Source organism: Somniosus microcephalus, unplaced genomic scaffold (assembly GCF_052327205.1).
Source record: "Somniosus microcephalus isolate GS21.2 unplaced genomic scaffold, FLI_Smic_1.0 unresolved_chr6, whole genome shotgun sequence".
Taxonomy (NCBI): Eukaryota; Metazoa; Chordata; class Chondrichthyes; order Squaliformes; family Somniosidae; genus Somniosus; species Somniosus microcephalus.
In genome coordinates, this window is record NW_028225184.1 from 24,743,237 (window position 1) to 24,750,717 (window position 7,481).

Below are 7,481 nucleotides of genomic sequence, written 5' to 3' on the forward strand. Positions count from 1 at the left end.
GGGTGAAGAACTACACCCACCCCACAATGACAATTGAGGCGTCTGTAAAGGCCATGGCTGGGGTTGTCGGCCCTTCAGCCATCCTCGCCTCCTCAAAAATGTACGAGAAGTCTGCGTTCTTCCTGAGGTCGGAGCGGGCGGTGTCCCTGGCCATCACCAAGGGGCTCACCGTGGGTGGGACCTTTCTGCCGGTGGACATCCTCGTGGCCACCGCACAGAGGGTGGTTATTTCCAACCTCCCGCCCTTTGTTCCGGGTGAGCTCCTCCTCCCCCACTTATGCCAACTCGGGGAGGTGAGGTCGGGGATTACGCCCATCCCGCTCGGCATCCGGGAGGCCAGCCTTCGCCACGTTTTCTCCTTCCGGCGCCAGCTTTTTATCCAGCTGGTGCGGGAGGAGGACCCCGACGGGCTTTCGTCATCCTGCACGAGTGGACCGCCTATCGCATCTTCTGGACGTTGGACGGTGTGTGGTGACACGCCTGTAAGGAGGTGGGGCACATTAGGAAAAACTGCACCGCCTCCAAGGCCGCCAGGTCATTCAGTGCAGCCGAGGCTGGCGCCACCGCCGCTCCACCCCCCGGATCTGTCCACACGACGGGAGCCACTGATGCGCGGCCGACGTCGGAGGCCGATGCCACCAAGGCCTCCGGCGGGTGGGAGGGAGCACGTCCAGGTGGAAGGAAGGCGTGGCAAAAGACAAAACACCTCAGAGTGGGTCCCCCCGCGGAGGGACGGCCCTTAAACTTGGAGCCGCTGACAACCGCACTCCTCACGGAGTTGGTTGGGGCAGACGAGGGCTGGAGGGGCCTCATGCCCGAACCTGTGGCCGCAATCGCTGTAGCGGAAATGCCAATAACTGCGGCCGGGCTCGGGCCTGACGAACCCGACAAACCTGCTCTGCCGGAGGGAGCAGAGGAGGAGGCCCCTGCAGACATGGAAGTCTCCCTCGCTCCCTCCTTGCTAAAAAGAAGGCGCGACCCCCTGGAAGAGGAGGAGGACCGGGAGGAGTAAGGTCCCACCGAGCAGTGGGAGTCGTTGCCCGCCGCGGGTACTTCGCCCCCACCCCCGCTGTCACCATCACCAGCGATCGGCAGGGGTCACCTGTCCCTCGGGAGGCTGAGGCAGATGTGTCTGTCTAGCACGTGGCTCCCGGGGATGGGGATGAGACACTGCCCTTGGGGGGGGTCGCAGATCAACCCGTGGTGGAAGTAGATATACTTTCTGTGCCATTACCCGTCGCCGGGTCGGGCGGCCTGGGGTCTGTGTCGGGCAAGTTCGGGGAAAATGAGCTCGCCCAATACGACCCGGACTTTTCCCAGGAGTTGCTCGACCTGGTCGAGGCTTTAGTTGAAAAGACCCAATCTGCTGTGTCGGAGGCCGGTGGCGGGGAAGGGGGCGGCCCTCTGATTGTGTCTCCGGCGCTGGACGACCTGGAGGAATTCGGATTTGTTATCTCTCCGATTTCTCCGGTCGTTCTGGCGTCTGGGGCGGAGGGGGACTCCGGACCGCCGCCGTCTCCTGGCCCGGCAACCCCGGAGGAGCCCAGGGAGGAATCATCTGCGGCCGATCCTGGGGGTGGGATCCGGGCAGAGGCAGGGCCGGCCGGTGCGGCCGAGCTCTTCGCTGCGCACTGCGCGACGGATGGGTCGGCAGCTGGTGGCGACATCCCAGAGGAGGACGGGGACTCGGTGATGGGCGCGGAGGACGTTTCGGATTCCATCGCTGATGAGGCGATGGATGACCTCATGACCCTCGTCGAGTCTCCCCTCATCCCCGTCAGGGAAATCCGGGATTTGATGGCTGCGTGCTAGGGTGGTCAAAATAGGACCCGGCTGGCCCTCGACAGGTGGTCGGAGCTGGCGCTGCTCATCGGGTCGGTCCGCGCCGCTGTCAAAATCATGGGCGCCGACCAGGACGTGAGCCCGCTCGAGCTGCGTCGGCTCAGGTCATTCCTCACTGGGCTTCTGAGGGAGTGGCGGTCGACTAGCGGCTGCGCTCCCTCCCCCCGTTAGGTGTAGGTAGAGGTTGCACTATGCTTCTGATATGAAGATAACCATAGCCAGCCTCAACATCAATGGCAGCAGGGAGGCTCGCTGCAGATTTAATAACCTTTCGGTCCTTCGGGACGGGAATTATATGGTGTGCTTACTGCAAGAAACCAACACTGTTCCGGGAGACGAGGCCACGTGGCTCCTGGAGTGGCACGGAGGGGTCAGCATGAGTCACCTCTCCAACGTTTCCAGCGGGGTGGCTATCTTGCTGGCCCCGCATTTTCAGCCGGAGATCTTGGGTGTCAAGGAGCACGTGCCGGGCCGCTTGCTCCAGGTCACTGTTCACCTGGGGGGCATGACGCTCCATCTAGTGAATGTGTACGCCCCTCAGGCCGGTGCACAGCAAGTGCGCTTCTTTGAAGAAGTTTCCGCTCTTCCGGGCTCCATCGACACGGGCGAGTGCATCATCCTCGGGGGGGATTTTAACTGCACCCACGAGGCGAGGGACCGTTCGGCCCCCCAGCGATGCCCGGCGGCGCTGGAGAAGTTGAGGGACCTGGTCGGATGCTTCGACTTGGTGGATGTCTGGCGACATCTCCACCCCAACTCCAGTGCCTTCACTAGCGTGAGGTCTGGAGGAGGAGGGTCCAGAATCGACCACCTCTACATGTGAGGGTGCCAGTCAGTTCCTTTTGTAACCTTTAGATGGCACCTTCACTGTTCCTTTTGTTAATTGTTTCTCGTTCTCTGGTGTTAATTGTTCCTAACCTTGTGTTAGTTTTTAATCAGCCTGTTAGCTGTTTATGGGTGGCACCTGGTTTTCTTGGTATATAAGTTCTGTTGTTGTTTCACTCAGTGCTCAGTCCTCACTAGGGTGTTAGTCTTGACAATGTTCCTTGTCTTGACTAGGTTCTCTGTGTGACTAGCCTTTCCTCTATGGCAGCTTGCCTTCACAAGCTGGCTGCCATAGTTCTCTTGAGCTATGTATCTAAGTCTGTGTTCTAGTTCTCTCGAGTTATGTATCTAAGTCTGTGCCATAGTTCTCTCGAGTTATGTATCTAAGTCTGTGTTCTAGTTCTCTCGAGCTATGTACCTAAATCTGTGTTCTAGTTCTCTCGAGCTATGTATCTAAGTCTGTGTTCTTGTCTCTGGATTTAAGATGTATTTAAGTCTTGTTCTGTTGAGCTGCTTGTCTTGGTAAGGTGCTGTTTGGACTAGCGTGTTGCTATGTGGGAGCCGTTGGGATCTTGTCTTGAGCTTTGCATTGGTAAGCCGATTTACCCTTGGGGTAGCTTGTCTGGAGTTGTGCCTCGGCAAGCCGGTTGCTCCTTGTGGTAGCTTGTCGCAAGCTCAGTATAGACAAGTGGGCTTCCTCATGGAAGCTGTCCTGAGTTCCTATCTTGACTAGCCGTCTTGTAACTTGTCTCTAGTTCTCTTGTCTCTAGTTCTTATGTATATTGCTGTGTCCCTTGTGTTAATCTGGTTATGTGTAAATCTAGTAAAGTTCAAACAAAGTATTGTATATTTGTCTCTTGTCTGGTTTCTGCACTTGGGTCCAGAACCTACCTTTGCCTGGAGAGCACGGCCTCGTATTTATACGGCCCCGTGGCTCCCCAACCCTGACAGTAGGACTGAGCCATACATGGACCCAGCGGAAACCAACCGGCTAAGGTTTGAAACTCTCGAGTTAAAATTTCAAGTTCTCTTAGGCGATATAAATTCTCGAGTTAAATTTTCTAGTTTTCCTGGGCAAGTTTTGAGTCTCCTAGGAGTAAGACTCCACTGTGTTAAAATTTCAAGTCTCCTGTGTTTAAATTTTTGTGTGAACTTTCGAGTCTCCTGGGCCTTCATAGTGTTAAATTTTCAAGTAAAATTTGAGTCTCCTGGGCTGTTACTGTATTTAGACCCCCAGGTGAACTCTTAAGTCTCCTGGGCCTCTATTGTGTTAGACCCCCCAGGTGAACTCTCAAGTCTCTTGGACCTTCATTGTGTTAGAATTTCGAGCAAACTTTCAAGTTTTCTGGGCCTTTGTTATATTTTCAAGTCGACCTCTCAAGTTTCTTGGGCCTCTACTGTTAGACCCCCAGGTAAAGCTCTCAAGCTTCCTGGGCCTCTACTGTGTTAAACCCCAAGTAAATTTTCAAGTCTCTTGGGCCTCTACTGTTAGACCCCCAAGTAAATTCTCAAGCTTCCTGGGCCTTTTGTGTTAAATCCCAAGTAAATTTTCAAGCTTCCTGAGTCTTTACTGTGTTAGAATTTTTGAGAACTTTCAGGTCTCCTATGTTAAATTCAAGTGAACTTTCAGGGCTACTGGACCATTACTGTGTTAAACTTTCAAGCTCTTCCTGGGCCTTCTGCGTTAAATCCCAAGTAAATTCTCAAGCTTCCTGGGCCAATTAAGTTTTCAGGCTCTCTGGGGCAAATGACTCCCCCCTGTGTTTTTGTGTTTAATTCCCGAGTTCCCTAGGAAGAAGACTCTGTTGTGTTTTGTTATTCTCCTGGACAAATGAAACTTGAGCTCTGCTGGATAAGACATTCTCGAGTTCTCCTGGACAATTGAATTCTCAAGCTCTCTTGGACAAGTTAAATTCTCGAGTTTTTGCCTTTCTTGCATCCCTTCGGAATATAATTCATTGAGCGTGCTAACTCTGGAGAATGATGACTTCGTTGTTTATAAAGATTTTGGTCATATGATTGCCATGATATGTCCATGCCGCTAGTGGATGAAGAGGATGATTTCGTCTCGTGATTTCTGAACATCTGCAGTTCGTGAAAAGTTGGAATGGGAGATATCATTGTTTGAGAAGCTAAGAAGATTCGCCATGTGTACTAAAACAGACTCTTTCAGTTTTTTGATTTGGTTCTAAATGCCCTGGAGGGTGTGTGGTTGCCTCTGTTTTACACGTGTGACTTCGGATTGATCTAGCTTAAGCCTTTAAGTCTTTTCCCCACTTGGTTATCCATACCACTAATTCAGAAGTTTAGAGAATTTAAGTATTTTCTCTATTCATTTAAATCAGCGCCCAGTGTCTTAGCGCCCAGTGTCTTAGCGCCCAGTGTCTTAGCGCCCGGTGTCTTAGCGCCCGGTGTCTTAGCGCCCGGTGTCTTAGCGCCCGGTGTCTTAGCGCCCGGTGTCTTAGCGCCCGGTGTCTTAGCGCCCAGTGTCTTAGCGCCCAGTGTCTTAGCGCCCAGTGTCTTAGCGCCCAGTGTCTTAGCGCCCAGTGTCTTAGCGCCCAGAGTCTTAGCGCCCAGTGTCTTAGCGCCCAGTGTCTTAGCGCCCAGTGTCTTAGCGCCCAGTGTCTTAGCGCCCAGTGTCTTTCGAGCCCTGTTTGTCTCAAGCCCTGTGTTTGGAACGTCAGGAGCCGTTCCTTGGGGAGGGGGTCCTGTGAGGGTGCCAGTCAGTTCCTTTTGTAACCTTTAGATGGCACCTTCACTGTTCCTTTTGTTAATTGTTTCTCGTTCTCTGGTGTTAATTGTTCCTAACCTTGTGTTAGTTTTTAATCAGCCTGTTAGCTGTTTATGGGTGGCACCTGGTTTTCTTGGTATATAAGTTCTGTTGTTGTTTCACTCAGTGCTCAGTCCTCACTAGGGTGTTAGTCTTGACAATGTTCCTTGTCTTGACTAGGTTCTCTGTGTGACTAGCCTTTCCTCTATGGCAGCTTGCCTTCACAAGCTGGCTGCCATAGTTCTCTTGAGCTATGTATCTAAGTCTGTGTTCTCGTTCTCTCGAGTTATGTATCTAAGTCTGTGCCATAGTTCTCTCGAGTTATGTATCTAAGTCTGTGTTCTAGTTCTCTCGAGCTATGTCCCTAAATCTGCGTTCTAGTTCTCTCGAGCTATGTATCTAAGTCTGTGTTCTTGTCTCTGGATTTAAGATGTATTTAAGTCTTGTTCTGTTGAGCTGCTTGTCTTGGTAAGGTGCTGTTTGGACTAGCGTGTTGCTATGTGGGAGCCGTTGGGATCTTGTCTTGAGCTTTGCATTGGTAAGCCGATTTACCCTTGGGGTAGCTTGTCTGGAGTTGTGCCTCGGCAAGCCGGTTGCTCCTTGTGGTAGCTTGTCGCAAGCTCAGTATAGACAAGTGGGCTTCCTCATGGAAGCTGTCCTGAGTTCCTATCTTGACTAGCCGTCTTGTAACTTGTCTCTAGTTCTCTTGTCTCTAGTTCTTATGTATATTGCTGTGTCCCTTGTGTTAATCTGGTTATGTGTAAATCTAGTAAAGTTCAAACAAAGTATTGTATATTTGTCTCTTGTCTGGTTTCTGCACTTGGGTCCAGAACCTACCTTTGCCTGGAGAGCACGGCCTCGTATTTATACGGCCCCGTGGCTCCCCAACCCTGACACTACATTTCCCGGGCGTACATCTCCTGCATTCTGGTGGCTTCCATATGGCTGGTGCCGTGCATGGACCACCACCTGGTGTGGGCGGAGCTTGTTCCACTGCGTGCGCAGTGGGGGTGTCCGTGTACTGGCACTTTAACAACCTGCTTCTGGAGGACGCGTGGTACCGGGATTCATTTCATCGGTTCTGGGCCGACTGGTGAAGGAAGCAGGGGGCTTCCCCTCCTTGAGGCTATGGTGGGACGTGGGCAAGTCTCAGGTCCGTCTCTTCTGTCAGGAGTACGCAAAGGGGTCGACCAAGAGGCGGGAAGCCCGGGTCGGGCGGTTGGAGAAGGAGGTGCTTATCCTGGAATCCCATCTCGGTCAAGTCGTCGAAGGCCCGGCCCTGCGGAAGGTGTACGAAGAGAAGAAGGGTGCGCTGAAGGACCTGCAGCTCGTCAGGTCCCGAGGCGCATACGTGAGGTCGCGGATCCAGTTCCTGCGGGACCTGGACCGCGTCCCCTTCTTCTACTCGCTGGAATAAAGACTGGGGGTCTGTAAGCAACTCTTGGGGCTGCTGGCCAACGACGGATCTCTGGCCTCGGATCCAGAGGGAATCAGCGTGGAGACCCGCGCCTATTATGGGGCTCTGTTCTCTCCGGATCCATCCAGCGAGGATGCACGCAGAGTTTTGTGGGAGGACCTGCCGAAGGTCGGCCTGGAGGGCCCTCCGCCAGCTCTCCAGGGGAAAGTCTGACGCACTGTCAATCAGTGGTTTTCCACAAAGTCCCCGGGGCTGGACGGGCTGACCGTGGAGTTCCACAGGGCGTTCTCGGACGTCTTGGGGGGTGACTACGCGCAGGTCCTGGGGGAACGTTTGGCGACCGGGGTGATGCCCCTCTCTTGGCGCAGGGTGGTTAATGTCTAGCTGCCTTAGAGTGGTGAACTCCGCCTCCTTAAGAACTGGCGCCCGGTCTCCCTCCTCAGCATGGACTATAACATTTTTGCCAGGGCCATGTCTGCTCGCCTTGGCGCCATGCTGGCCCACATGATCCATCCCGACCAGTCCTACACGGTCGCGGGCCGGACTATCCACGATAACATCCATCTGGTCCGGGACCTGTTCCAGCATTCCCAGAGGGCTGGTCTGTCGGTCGCCTTCCTTTCCCTG

At 53.7% G+C, this 7,481-nt stretch overlaps 1 long non-coding RNA gene across 1 annotated transcript; it reads left to right on the forward strand.

Moving 5' to 3' along the window:
• Positions 1-2,666: 2,666 nt before the first annotated feature.
• LOC147087136 (uncharacterized) lies at positions 2,667-6,230 on the forward strand. Its single transcript, XR_015075590.1, has 2 exons — positions 2,667-3,904; positions 3,951-6,230. It is a non-coding gene; the product is annotated as an uncharacterized LOC147087136 (long non-coding RNA).
• Positions 6,231-7,481: the final 1,251 nt, after the last annotated feature.